At 39.7% G+C, this 13,631-nt stretch overlaps 1 protein-coding gene and 1 pseudogene across 1 annotated transcript in view; one reads left to right on the top strand and one right to left on the bottom strand.

The window, feature by feature from the left end:
• ADAT2 (adenosine deaminase tRNA specific 2) overlaps positions 1-5,186 on the top strand; it is a 41,082-nt gene extending 35,896 nt beyond the window's left edge. The window contains exons 8-9 of the transcript XR_003126231.3: positions 1,475-1,570; positions 3,415-5,186. The gene's annotated coding sequence lies outside the window, so the exon portion shown is untranslated. The remainder of the gene's footprint in view (positions 1-1,474; positions 1,571-3,414) is intronic.
• A 5,540-nt stretch (positions 5,187-10,726) lies between these two features.
• Positions 10,727-11,139, bottom strand: LOC112643450 (calmodulin-alpha-like; annotated as a pseudogene).
• Between the last annotated feature and the right edge of the window lie 2,492 nt (positions 11,140-13,631).

The following is a 13,631-nucleotide window of genomic DNA, read 5'->3' as shown; positions in this document are numbered from 1 at the left end:
TCTTTTCTCATTTGGAAATCTACATTTTGGGCTCAGGTTTGCAATTTCCCACTTTCAGATTTGAGAAGTCAGGAAGTGGTAGAGGGTCAGAGAGGTAAAAAACTTATATCTGCTTTGCTAGAACCTGACTTTCTTACAGAGGCATAACAAAAGAGAGGACACGTTGCATATTTCAGAGCAACTAAAAAGCTGTGTGGAGATTGATTTATGTAACTTTCTTGCTAGATTAGTCCAGAAACTGGATTAATATTTTAATCACATTCCCTGGAGAGGAAAAGGCAGCTGGTGAAATTGTTGGAGGTGACATGCCAATCTACATAGAAACCAAGTGTGGTTTGGAGACCACCATGGAAATAGTAACTTCAGTCATTAAGTGGAGAATGAAAGGAAGAAAGAAACCAGATAAGTTTTCCAGGATCAAGAAGTTATTTTTATTATAAACTAACCTTAGGGAGACCATAAGATTTATTATTATTTTAACATTTAAATTCAAATACTGATGGCTTTATCTTTTCACTGCTGATTACTCTTGGCAACACCAGAGTGCAACGAGAGCAACAGAACATGCTTCATTTTTTTAAGTTCCCATTTGTGGATATAAGCTCAGCTGTGCAGGCAAAACATGGCAATGAGCACATGGTGGCACAGTTCACGTCTTGATACAGCATTGCTCTCTCACTGTGAACTTGACTTCCCAAGACCTGAATTCTAACATAAAAATTCACTGGTGTCCTGAAATTCAAAAGGAAAAAGGAGGTCTTTTTTCTGCTCTTTTTCCTTTGCAGACCTGGATAACCCCAAATCTTTACAATGGCCTGTGGCTGGCACTGGCAACAAGCATCTGGAGTATATAGCATGTTATGCTCTGGGAAATGCAATCGTCTGCTTGAGAACAGCCCTCAGATGGAAACTGATGTTTAGATTATTACTGGGAATTTGTTTGTGCTTCTGAATTCTGTAGGATTAAGGCTGGTGCTGTGATATTCTCATGTGTTCTCTTGACCCTTAGGTATTTTAGAAAAGAGGGAAATGAAGAGTCTGAGGGTTGAAATAATCAAACTTTGGAGGTGCTAAGGCTCCACTCCGATTATATTGGCAGATGGCCCAGGGCGCAGCTGCTGACGAAGAATCCCAGATTCCACCCGAAGGCCCAAATACTACCTCTTCTGTCTGGAGCTGAGTCAGTAAAAGGAAATAGGGTAGGGCAGCATTTTGGACTGAAATTTCTCTGTGAGAGCAACAGATTGAATTGATAATGGGAGAAAGTTTGTATTGTTAACTTTTATAAGATGGCCCAGTAAATTTCATGAGTTTTATAGGGCCTGCATATTATTCGGATCATATTTTCATCTGGTGCTCATTGCTTGCTCTGCTTGGTTGAATAGTGTAGCTGAACAGGATCCAAGACGAGAAAGAGAAGTGGGACTGACTGTGGCATTGGGGCTAATGTAATGAATGTCCTGACCTGTTTCAGCTGCTTCTGGAGGCCACAACAGAGAGCCATTCATGAAAGCCCTGAGGGGATGAAGTGGCCATCTCTTTGACACCAAGAAAATATGAGAAAGAGAAGGTAAGAGAAGATATGGAGAAAGTGACTCCATGGAGAGCGCTCTCTCCCATTCTCCCTTCCTGAGGACAGTATCACTTGGCCTCAACTGTGGCTCTGATGATTAATTTCACCAGCTTAATAGGAGAAGTAGACAAAAAGGGAAGAATATTGGTGATGAAGGGAGGGTAATTCACTTCTGTATTGGTGCTATTGGTTAGGTAGGTGAAGAATGTTGATTTGTCTCTGTGCTAATGGACAAAACTATAGTGTAAAGTCAGAAGGCACTTTGGACTCTCAGAAGAGACTGGGAAAGATAGCTTGGAAGTAGCCCAGAAACATTGCTCTTGGCATTTGTCCAAGCCCTGTATCTTCTCTCTCACGAGTGGCTTTTCCTTACTTTGGAATGTAACATCTGAGATTCAGTTTTTGATTTACACTTAGGGGGGCTATGGGTAGTTCCACACCAAAGGGCTATTTTAAATCAAGGCCTATAAGCTCACCTTACCTAGTAGCCTAGTTAGAAATGAAGCAGACAGAACACATGCTTCTTCATTAGAATGACTAGTAGTAGCTAATGTTCACTGCCTCCTTGTTGTGTTCCAGGCACAGCTGTAAAAGCTTTGCACCTATTACATGATCCTTGCAGCAAACTTAAGATGTTACTGTTCTTTTTCCCACTTAAGGAGTGAGTTAATAGAGGTTTACAGGGTTTAATTTGCTCAAGATCACAGAGCTAGTCAGAGGCAGAACCAGAATTTAAACTCTGGAAGCTCATATTTCTTAACCATCATACTAAACTATTTCAACAAGATTACCCAAATAGGAAAAGAACAAAAAGGATGCTGATTCTTGTTCCCTGCCCAGCCCTCCACTGAAACAACATAGCATAACTTGGGTTTATTCATGAGGCTAGCCTTTGGCTTCTTTCAGTATAGGTAGTGAATTTGAATGTCTTGTTCTATCGTGTATGTGTGTGTGTTTTATATTTTTAAAAAGAAGTTATAACAAATCTTCTAGAAGGAAAAGAACTGTTTGTCTTGTGAGAACAGATCCCAGGGTACTTATAAAATTAAAAAATACAATTGGATCATCAGCTTGGTTCTCTGCAGAAACTGGAAATAAAATTGCATGATTCTGTAAAAATATTCCAATTAAACAGGCCCTGTTAAGGATCCATGGATGAACTGCCAATACCTTTGCATGTTCTATAATCCTTTCTTCAAAATAACAGCACACATTTTCACTATTATTATTATTATCATTAGGTAGTGTGCTAAGTAATTTACATGTATTTTCTCACATTCATACGTACGTGTTAGGTTTTACCATCATGTATCACTTACCTACTATCACAGCAATGCTGCATAACAAAAACCCACAAAACCTCAGTGGCGTACAAAAATAACTATTTATTGTTTATACATCTAGAGTGGTTGGCTAAACAGATCTGCCAATCTTGGCTGAGCTGGCTCAGGATACATATGATTTGGCTCACTGAAGACTGGTCTAGCCTGGCCCTGGTTCATATGAATGGGGCAAGCAGCTCCTCCATTTATTTGTCTCTTATCCTCCAACAGGCTGGGCTGGGCATGTTCTGCTCATGATTAAAGAGCTGCAAGCTCTGATTGCAAGCTCTGAACAAGCCTGATTGTGTAAGTCCATTTCAATCTTCTGCTTGCAATGTATCTGTTAATATCTCATTGGTCAAAGCAAGTCACGGAACTAAATGCGAGGATGTGGAATTAGGCACTCCTTCCCTTGGGAATGCATTGGAAAACAGCATGGCAAAAGGCAGGGGTTATAGGCAATGCTGAACAATTGGACTAATTTTTGTAATCAATCACGTATTTTTTTTTTTTTTACAGACAAAGAACTTGAGACATGGAAAGTAAATGTCTTGCCTACGGTCACATAGATATTAAATGGCAGAGCTTGAATTTCAACCTGGGTTTATGTTTTTTCAAAGCTGGAACTCTTAATAAAGTATCAAAATGCAGATTTAGAAACTAGTACTGCCTCCACTTCCTTTCCAGATATGAACAATCTTTTCACTCCTTTTTTATGCATCTTCATCAATGAAGACAAAATCCAGCTGTTGATATCATAGAATGAGAATGCTGTGAGGAGTAATTAATGTTAGCAAATTCTCTGAACAATTTATACATAAAAATTGATGATTATGTATATGTAAATTATATATGTAAATTGATGATATATATATCATAATATATATGATCAAAGAAATACACAGACTTTTAAGTCAGTACTTGACCTTATTTTACATTTTGTAGTTTTTCAGCTCTTTCTCACCTGCCAGACTTTAGAAACATATTGAGTATAAAGTCTCTTAATGCTCTTACTTCTCTCCTCTGCAAACCTTCCTAGCAGTACCCCAGTCTCCCTATATTAGCAATAACTATACATGAAAATGATTCTCTATACAAATTTCTTTTTCAAAAATGCCAATTGACAGCAGTATCTTTAAGACTGTCCAGAAAGGGCAGCCCCGGTGGTGCAGCGGTTTAGCGACGCCTGCAGCCCAGGGCGTGATCCTGGAGACCCTGGATCGAGTCCCATGTCGGGCTCTCTGTATGATGCCTGCTTCTCCCTCTGCCTGTATCTCTGCCTCTCTCTCTCTCTCTCTCTATGAATAAATAAATAAAATCTTTTTTAAAAAAAGACTGTCCAGAAAATTGTACATTTTAGCAATTGGCAAAGGAGGACTCTGAGCTGATAGAAAATCTAGTCTTTGTATCAATTGCCCTTTCAACAGATGTGTCCTAGCCTAGTTTTGCTTTGTAACTTATTGCTACTATTGTTATTCCTTTTATTAAATCAATTTCGTGGCTCCAGTTTTTAAGAAAGTTAAAAAGCTTTATATACTTCTGTTGACCTTGGAAACAGAGGAAGGGCACATTCATACATGGTGCTCACCAAAAATGCATTCCTAAAGAACAAATTCCACGGTGTACCTACCTTTTGGCTCTTGACCCCCTGGTCCTGTCCTAGAGCACTGACAATATAATAGACATAACTTTGTGCTTTCAGGAAATTGAATGGAAAATTTTTATGGACCTCTGAGGACTGCTGAGCATCCATCAGGATCTTTGTGAACACCCTGTGGGTCAGGATGGTATTGGGCATCTCCTTAGAAATTCATAATTTGGAAGGGGGACTGTAGTGAAGAAAGGGGGAAATTTGGAGGGAAGTGATACCGTGAAGATGAAGTGACATTGGCTTTGAAATGAGGCAAAACCAAGGCTGATCAGTTTCAATCAAGATACAAATGATTGAGAAAGACTGAAAAATTCACTTCAGATTCTTTGGGAACATAACAATTTTGGGAACTTGAGCATGTGCTATATCTTCTCATCCTAGCACTCACTACACATGACACCTGTTCTCCCACAAGGCCATAAACTTAATGAGGGCAGGGATGTTATTAACACAGGTTAGCTCAATGCATTGTGCTATTGTCCACTAAATAAATATTTGCTAATCAAATGTCTCAGAACCAGCTAGTACTTCTGTTGTTTTCTTCTAGCAAAAACTCAGAAACTTCCTTTATCTTGTACAACAAAAGAATAACCTATGAGTTGGATGTCATGTGGGAATTAAATAAAATATAATACCAGCATTTAATTGTGTCCTGAAGGAAATGTTTCTCATTGTGGTAGAGATGGAAGGAACATCACTGTAAGTCAAGGGATCTGTCATCTCATTATAGCTCTGGTTTTGATCTTGGTCACATGATCTAACACCAGCTTGCCCATGGATCCAATTGGAATAACAAATGATGTGTTATATTTGAAAATGCTTCAGAGGTAAAAGTACAAATTAATTCTAGTTATACTATCATTGTGTAAGACACAAGTTCAACTTGAAAGTGGAATTCCAGCTACAGGAGCCAGGGAAGGTGCTGTGTCTTTTGTCTTTTTCATCCTGCACACAACTCCCGTGCTTAGTGCATGGTAAGCAGCTGGACTCAGAATGTTTTTACAAAATGAGTGAATGACCCTCCACTGCAACATGGAATCATAAAGAAGATCTCAGATGGCTATTCTTTTTTTTTTTTAAGATTTTTATTTATTTATTTGCAACAGATATGCAGAGAGAGAGAGAGACAGAGACATAGAGGGAGAAGCAGGATCCCCGCAGGGAGCCTGATGTGGGCCTTGATCCGGGACTCTGGGATCACGCCCTGAGCCAAAGGCAGATGCGCAACCACTGAGCCACCCAGGCATCCCTCAGATGGCTATTCTTGTCTCTTTGTTTATAGATGAGGATTTTCATTTATTATTGTCATGCAGTTGAATTGTTCAAAATTTATGTAAGGCATATAGAGTCATAAGACAGAATTTCTGCCCTTAAGAAACTTTCTCCTTGCTTCGCAAGACTTAATTAGCTCCTTTTTTTTCTCAAATTAAACAGTGATAAAAGGCAAAAGGAGAATCCTAGTTAAGTTTATTTGGATGTAGGGAGGAATTCTTACTCTGGCCAACTTAAGGGGGAAAAATGTGTGGCTCACAGAAATGAAGGACGTGTGAAGAGCCAAGTCCAGCCAAATCCTGTACCTCCCAGGATCTAGGAGGTGGACTAGGACACAGGCTTACTAGGTCTCTGCAGCCTGGCTAGTTTAATTCCATCCATTTTCTCCTTTGGTCACTCCATGCAAGATTCACATTCCTGGGAGACACAGTCCAGTTGGCACGATGAAGCATACATGTTCATACCTTAGCCAAGAAAGAACGACTGCATAAAGTACAGATTTTGTAGCACCCTGAGCACAATTCAGGTGAACTTCTGAGATGCAGTGGGTCCTACCTACAATATTTTAAGAGTTCAGAGAAGGGAGATCCTGGTGACACTTCACAGATGCCAAGGGGCACATGCTGGACCTTTAAGGTAGTAAAGTGTAGTAGTGAAATAAATGAAGAGGAAATATTTCAGCCTGGCCACAAGAGGAGTAAAGGTTCAGAGTTAGGATTGAGCCCAATGTCTTCACCAAAGGCAGAAGTGGTGGAGACAGAGAAGACAGATATTAATAACAGGTCCTTGGATTGATTTCTGTAGAGAAGTGAGGCTAGATAGCAGGTTTAAACAATAAACCAATTATTTGGGCTGAAACAATAAGTGTAGAGCTAATTGTACAGAAGATATTCAGAGAAAGCATAAAGGAGGCCTACATATTTTTAGAAGAAAACCAGAAAAGTAAATGGTACATTGGAAGAAACTTCTGGGTATAAGACTAGGAACCCAGGTGAAGGGAAGAGTTGAAGAGGGAGAGAGTCACGGGAGAGCCTCCAAAAGGCTGAGGGACAGGATGGAGACTGGATGGAGCTGGAGATACCAGTATAATGGTTTAGATGACACTTGTTTTAAATATACTCAGTCTTAACAACATACGGTAACAAGTGCTGAGTGAAGGGAAGCAATGTTGGATGAGACTCAGAGATGAAGATGCTTTAGAGTATCCAATGTGCTCAGGTCACAGTACTTAGAGATCAAGAAGGGGCCAGTGAACAATTACAAAACAACACCTCTGCTTGGTTAAAGTTAGCATGTATTTGAGCAAACTTTCCAGATTGCTGGATGGAAACTCTTTGGTTAATATTCAAAAGTTGGGTTTCCAAACCTTTGGAACAGATTTTAAAGATAAGAGAATTTATTCAGGAATTTAACTGTTGTTTCCTAGACTTAAAGGATTATTGGAAATATTTGGAAGACAGCGATTGGCATATTCTGTGATGATTTGTATCCTTTATTTACTTATGGAGCAGTTGCCACAGAAGTCTCTTGATCTTATATCATTTCATAAAACAAATGTATTACTAGGAACACCAGACGTTTTAATGTTTGACTTAGCACTGAAATAGCACTAAATAGAATATGTTTAGCCATTTTCAGCCTTCTTCTGTGCTTCTCTGGTATTTATGCTGGAGTTATCTCAAAAACGGACTCAAGGAGAAAGCATGAACCTACAAGCAATCCTTAACCTCAAATATTTGATCTATGTCATCACATTTAAGTAGTTCAGAATCTGCTTAGAAAAGACAAACCAGGGAGTTTGGCTTCTCTTTACCCCTTTCAAAGAGTCAACCTTTAAGGCTTATTAGTAAGCCAGATTCTCTCTACCCCTAAACCGTCCGGCAGTGGTCCTTTCTCAGTCTGCTTAAGGCAATGCATAAATAATTGCTTTATGTCATAGATAGACCTGTTTCTGCGAAATTAAAAGTAAACCAAATGCTATTTGCTCCCCAAAAGAGCCCATGAATCATGTTCTAATAAAAAATAATCACCTATTATATATCTGTTTTGTAAGTTTAAAATTTCATGTATTGTGTTTACTTACAGTGAGATACATCAGAACTTTAGAAACATAGTTTATGGGGTACCTATATGGTCTTAAAGGGGCTCATTAGTGCACAGTGTTTAACTGTTCACAAAGAATAACCTAGTTGTTGATGGGGCTAATCATAATAGCCTCAATAACAACTAGAGAGAATTCTATAAGCTGAGTCTGTACTGAGTTCTCTACAAATGTTGTTTATTGAATATAGATTATCATAATAGATATAGGAATGTAAAGAATCATAATCAGGGACACCTGGGTGGCTCAGTGGTTGGACGTCTGCCTTTGGCTCAGAGTGTGATCCCGGGATCCCGGATTGAGTCCCACATCCAGCTCCCTGCGAAGAGCCTGCTTCTCCTTCTGCCTGTGTTTCTGGCTCTCTCTCTGTGTCTCCCATGAATAAACAAATAAAACCTTTTTAAAATAATCATAATCATAAAAGTAGGTATTATGACAACCTACTTTACATATGAGTAAACTGAGGCTTAGGAAGATTAGGACATCACACAATAAGTAGCAACAAGGTCAGAATTGAGGCCACATGTGGATGGTTCCAAAGCCCATGCTCTCACTGTGCATTATCATTTCCTGACTTAGCAAGTGCAGCCACAGGTGACATTATGCTAGGCTCTTCATCAGCAACCTATATCCTTACTTGATGTTTGTCTTTAATATTTTTAAATTAAAAACTTTTAAACTTTTGTTTTAAATTAATTTTAAACTTAATAATGTTGTACAAACAGTACAAAAAAATTCCTGGGTATCCAGAGTCCTCAAAGGTTAATCTTATATAACTACAGCACAATGACCAAAATCAGGAAATTAACATTAATACAATTCTATTACATAATCTACAAGAACTTATTCGAATTTCATCAGTTTCCCTATTAATGTCCAGGATCTAAACCAGGATGACATGTTGGATTTAGTTGTCATGTCTCCTTGGTCTCCTTCGGGGCTAACCCTATACTCGCATGACCTTGGGAGTGAGCATCTCTTCTCATTTTGCATCCTAGCCACTTTGCTTGATTCATTCCTTTAAACTAGAACAGTTTCTACTCTTTCTTTGTCTTTCATAACCTTAACACTTTAAAAAAGTACTAGCCAGTTATTTTTGCAGAATGTTCCTCACTTGGGTTTGTCTGATGTTTCTTCATGAATAAATTTGGGTTGTGCATTTTTGGTAAAAATACTATAGAATTTATGTTGTGTCCTTCTCAGTGTGTCATACCAAGAGACACATGATTTATTTTTTTTATTTTTTAAAATATTTTTATTTATTTATTCATGAGAGACACAATGAAAGAGAGAGAGGCAGAGATATAGGTAGAGGGAGATGCAGGTTCCATGCAGAGAGCCCGATGTGGGACTTGATCCCAGACGCCTTGAACCAAAGGCAGACGTTCAACCGCTGAGCCACCCAGGCATCCCAAGAGACACATGATTTGTCACGTCATTAGTGATATTAACTGTGATCATTTGGTTAAGGTAGTATCTGCTAGATTTCCCTACTGTGAAGTAAATATTTTTCCTCTTTAATCAGCATTTTCTCTAGGAACTACTTTGCAACTATGTAAATATCTTGTTTCTCATAATACTTTTGCCACTAATTTTATCATTCATTGATAATTCTTGCCTGAAACAATGATTACTGTAGTATTTTAGGGGTGGCATTCTTTTCCCATAATTACTCACATACATACATTAGTTGGAATTCCATTGTAAGGAATAGTTTTCTTTTCTTCTCTGTTTATTCAGTTATTTATTTGTATCAGTATGGACTCATGGATTCTTACTATACTTTGTGCAGTATATTAATATCATTGGCTATTTTTTTATTCAGATTGTCTCCTCTTTGGTCAGAAGAGTCCCTTCAAGTTTGGCTGTTATCCTTTAGACATGTTTCCCATCATTTTGTTTTATTAATTTAATTTTTAAGTTAATGGTCTCTTTATTGGAAAAAAGACTAGCATTTACAACTTGAAATGGGCGTAAATTATAATTTCTTGAATAGCAATGTTGATGGCTGTGCATAAGTCCACAGCCACAGCCTACTCAGCTGGCTCCAAGTCATGGTTCAGATGGTTTTAAAAACAGAGTCCAAAGATGTTCCCTTGGTAAAGGTTTCTTTTTAAAAATTTGTGTGAATGGTGACAGCCTGACACCCATTTCACTCTAGTACAACACAGACAACACTGAACCAACACACACAGCCTGTGACAAGGATGTGTGTCATTGTCACCATGGGTGGAGGCACACAGAAGTACACAAGGACCATCCTGCTAAGTGAAGCTATGTCTAGACAGTTTTATCCTTCACCCATATTTCTGCACAGCCTCCTGAGGTAAAGCAATTTTAATCTTTTTTTCAGTAAACGAGCTATGATGGTTTATATTAACAAACTGAACTAGAACTCATTTAAATAGTTTTAAATTTGTGTTTTAAGTTTTCATTTTTAATACAAATACCTGTGTTCAATTGTCAAGCCACATGTATGAAAAACTGGCCAGCCCAAACAGTCTATTAATCATGAGCAAATGGAACTGCAGGGAGTCCACTAAGTGCTTCCTTATCCTTAAGGTAATACAAGTATTTATATTGGAACACTGATGTGTAGCTTGGTCTTTACGGGACAGAACCACCAACCAATACCTGCAGATTTTGTGTGTGTGGACAAAAGTTACTTTTAATGTTCAGTTTTGCTATATTGAAACAGAATGAGTGAATGAACTTTTTTTTTTTTTTTGCAAGAGGTAAGAAAAGATTCAATTGGATTCTTCCAGAGGAAGGAAAAGGAGTGGAAAGCAGGTCTTCATTTGCATTCATCAACTGTAAAAGTTCACATAGTTGCTTTGTCTACCTCCATCAATCTCTGCTTCTTTATCTGTTAGTTTTTCTTCTAAGTTGTTCATAACATGATGTAGTTCTGCTGCACCGACATAACCATTGCCATCCTTGTCAAAGATTTGGAATGTCTCCAGAATTTCTTCTTCACAGTCTGTATCTTTCAATTTTCTAGCCATAGTCAAAAATTCTGGGAAGGCAATGATGCCATTACCGTCAGCATCCACCTCATTGATCATATCCTGCAATTCAGCTTCTGTTGGGCTCCGACCTAGTGACCTCTGACAGTGCCAAGTTCCTTTGTTGTGATGGTGCCATCACCATCTTTGTCAAATAGGGAAAAAGCCTCCTTGAACTTAGCAAGCTGTCGTCCTTCAGTCTGCTGATCAGCCATGGTGCGAGCAAAGGGAGGAGGGAGGGCAAGCAGAGGGAGCAGGGTGTCTGCACCAGTGCAGGGGCTGGGGATGGGAGACAGTGCCTCCCCTGCTGCAGCTAGGGAGTGGGCACACTCACTGCTGTGCTGCCACCCCCACCCCAGCTGCGAGGAACAGGTACCCACCAGGCTCCCAGCACCACTGGCCTCCCATCATTTTGTTTTAAAACACTTGCTTTCTGGCACCACAAGATGTTCTAGGCTCATCTGGTGCGTTCTTTGCCTAGCTGTGGCATGACCATTTCTCTGAAAAGCCCTGGTTCCTTCTGTGGGAGAATGGTATCCAGGAACCCAGATCTGGGCACTCATTGCTTTGAATTTCTGCTTTATTTTCCATGTGACTCTGGTCTTAATTTGTTATTATGTAGCAAGGCTTATTTGTATTTTCTGCTGGTTATTAATGTATTGCCCCTTATCCAAATGCACCCTTTGTTACCTACTCTGCAATAATGGGGATGGAAATTAAGCATTTCTCCTCCATGGAGAGCACAATGTCATGATCTACCAGTGAAGGGCATTGGAGGGCCATTGTAGGTGAAAGGCGCTTCTTTTCCTGGTTCGAGTGTGCTACTGTTTTGCTATCCCTTCACCCCTACCACATGGCTGCCAGCAGTGTGTGGAAAAATCCAGTGCTGCTCTGCCCCAGCTACTTGTCCAGACCACATAGTCACTGGGTGAGCTCACAGCCTTGGCCCCAGTCCCGTGACCACCTCACTGTAGCACTCCCATCGTGGACATCACACGCTCCAGGCCTCATGCTGCTCTCCTGGTGCACAGGCTTCGAGTATCACACTGCTTCTGTGTGCCTGTCTGCTGTCTTAGCTACATCTACCCCAGGGGAGTGCTGTTGGCTTGCCTGCCCTAGCTGCAATTCCTTCCTGCCAGCTTCTGCCTGCCTGCACCCCGGAAGGGTATTTCCTGCTTCTTGGTGACTGTGGAGCAGCTCTGGCCCAGGCAACCCACTAATTTATAGCATTCACTGAATGTCTCCATCTACCACACCCTCTCCCATGAGATCTGAATCTCATCCTTGGGGAGAGGCCCCTTCCAAGTCTGTTCATTCCTTGGGCTCTCTGTCTCTGCCTTAGAGTGTTATTTAAAGTTTTCTTTATACCTTTACAGTTATTCCCCTGTTATGGTTTATGTCAAATTCCCTGTTCAAATGACCACATGATTTCTACTTCCTAAGGTGACTCTGACTCAAACATACTCCATATTGGATTCTCTTTCCCAGCTGTGTTGATTGTATTTAACTATATATCCTCAGTAAGTGAATCTCTATTGTGTTGTTTAAACTATGTAAAAAGACTTCCTAGGAAAAGGCACTCTCCTGTTCTTATTCGCCATCCTTTCCGACTCCTTGCACCTACTCCTTATTTCTATCTCATTAATTTCTAGTTAATCCTTTGTTTCCTCTTGCACTATTGAGAAGATACATGCACAATTTCTGATTTCCTTTTCCACAAAGGGTAGCATCTTACTGATTCTTTTACATTTTGCTTTTTTTCTTCACCTAACTATATAGCCCAGTAAGCATACCACGCCAGTTCATAGGAATCTTTGTCATTCTTTTTACAGTTGTGTAGTACTCCACAGCTCAAGTGTACTGGAGTTTATTCAGCCACTCTCTTAAGGATGGATATCTAAGCTGTTTCTGCACAAGGCTGTGATGAATAATCCATCATATATATTTTTGTATTTTGGGAGATGCATCTTCAGGGTAGATTCCTAGAAGTGGGATTACTCAGTTGGAAACTAAATCCACGAATTGCTTTGTTAGTCATTGCCAAGTTCCTCTTGCACAGGGCTGTGCCAATTTGTATTCCCACCAGCCATGCATGAGGGTGCCTGTTTTCCTCAGCCTTGCCAACAGGATGTGTTCTCATACTTTAAGATTGTTGCTTATCTGATAGGTGAGAAATGATATAGTTCTAACTTGTGTTTCCTTAATTATGAGCAATTTGAATATTTTTTCACATGTTTAAATGCCATATATATTCTTTTTTTTTAATTTTTTATTTATTTATGATAGGCACACAGTGAGAGAGAGAGAGAGAGAGGCAGAGACACAGGCAGAGGGAGAAGCAGGCTCCATGCACCGGGAGCCTGACGTGGGATTCGATCCCGGGTCTCCAGGATCGCGCCCTGGGCCAAAGGCAGGCGCCAAACCGCTGCGCCACCCAGGAATCCCGCCATATATATTCTTAAGTCAATTTTCTGTTCCTGTCTTTTTCCTATTCTTCTGTTGATTTTGGTCATTCCCCTCTTTAAGAATTCTTTAAATATTGAGGATATGAGCCCCTTGCTTGTGGTATAAGTTACAAACATTTTCCCCAGTGTGTTGGTTGTCTTTTGACTTTGTATGTAGTGCTCCTGCCATGCAGATGTTTTTATATTTTTATGTAGCCACGTTTATTGATCTCTTCTCTTATTTTGTCTGGATTGTGACTTGT

The sequence above is a fragment of the Canis lupus genome, chromosome 1, assembly GCF_003254725.2.
Source record: "Canis lupus dingo isolate Sandy chromosome 1, ASM325472v2, whole genome shotgun sequence".
NCBI lineage: Eukaryota > Metazoa > Chordata > Mammalia > Carnivora > Canidae > Canis > Canis lupus.
Note: the sequence above shows the minus strand (reverse complement) of the source record. Positions and strands in the feature narration are given on the sequence as shown.